Here is a 1,526-nt window from a genome sequence, read left to right as displayed (position 1 = left end):
TGAGGCAGGAGAATTGCCTGAACCCAGGAGGCGGAGGTTGCGGTGAGCCGAGATCGTGCCATTGCACTCCAGCCTGGGTAACAAGAGCGAAACTCCGTCTCAAAAACATATATATATCATTAGTTTTCTCTACCTTTCTTGAGGATTGGGGTCTCCAAGCACAGTGGAGATGGTATTCTATGCCTAGTGCTTTTGAGACTCCTTGTGTGACAGCTGCCTTAAATGAGGTTCCACTGTCACTTTGAAGATATCTAGGTAGACCAAAGCAAGGAGATATTTCATTAACTAATACTTTTATTATCTCAGAAGTTTTTCTGTACAGCATGGGAATGCCTCTACCCAGCTAGTGAAAGTGTCTACCCATACCAGCAGATATTGGATACCCTTTGTCTTTGGCATGTGGGTGAAGTCTATTTGCCAGTCTTCCCCTGGATAACCTCCTATTCCTTGGATTTGAGGAATAAGGAGTCACATGTTCAGGGGATTATTTTTAAGACAGACTTCACAAGCATTAACAACTTGCTTAATTGTTTTTAGTAAATTCTCTCCTGAAAACAATCTCTGGGCACATTGATATGTCTTATCCTTTCCCAGGTAAAAAGCTTGGTGGAAGAAATTAAGAACTTTCCATTGGCTAGAGGCTGGCAAGTGGAGCTTGCCATCTCCAACTGTCTCCATCCTGAGGGCTGAAATGAATACTGTTGAGAAGTGGCCTGTTCTACTTCTGTAGGGGAGTACTGAGGTTTAATTCCTCTTATGTAGCCTTGCCAGACTAGAGGGGTTTGAAGTGGGTTGATGTCTTGAGGCTTCTTGCCTCTGACTTAGCTGCCTGATCAGCTAATCTGTTTCCTTCAGCTACTTCATCTGTTCCCTTTTGATGTCCCCTACAATGCATTACTGCAATTTCTCATGGAAGGAAAACTGAGGATAGTAACCTAATAATTTCCTGGTGATATTTTATAGGATAGCCACTGGTGGTAAGAAAATGCCTTTCCTGGCCGGGCGTGGTGGCTCCCGCCTGTAATCCTAGCACTTTGGAAGGCCGAGGTGGGTGGATCACCTGAGGTCAGGAGTTTAAGACCAGCCTGGCCAACATGGTGAAACCCCATCTTTTTTAAAAAAATAAAAATAAAAAATAAAATGCCTTTCCTTCTAAATGGCCGCAGGAGCACAGAGAACTAGAAAAGCATACTTGGAGTCAGTGTAAATATTAGCTAACTTTCCTTTGCTTAATTCAATTGCTCTTGTAAGAGCTATTAGCTCAGCTAATTGAGTGCTTATGCCTAGAGGAAAAGATGCAATTTCAATGATGTCATTTAGATGACTACTGCGTATCCTGCCTTGCAGATCCCTTGTAAAGAGCCCCCATCTGTGAAGAGAGTCCAGTCTGGATTCTCTAGGGGAGTTTCCCTGAGATCTTCCCTGTCTGCATAGGTTTATACTATGACTTGCTCAGGCTCCCCAGTCTCTTCAGGGAGGAAAGTGGCTGGATTTAGGCTAGACCAAGTCTTTTTTTTTTTTTTTTT

The sequence above is a fragment of the Cebus imitator genome, unplaced genomic scaffold, assembly GCF_001604975.1.
Source record: "Cebus imitator isolate Cc_AM_T3 unplaced genomic scaffold, Cebus_imitator-1.0 Scaffold341, whole genome shotgun sequence".
Taxonomy (NCBI): domain Eukaryota; kingdom Metazoa; phylum Chordata; class Mammalia; order Primates; family Cebidae; genus Cebus; species Cebus imitator.
This window is presented reverse-complemented; position numbering follows the sequence as displayed.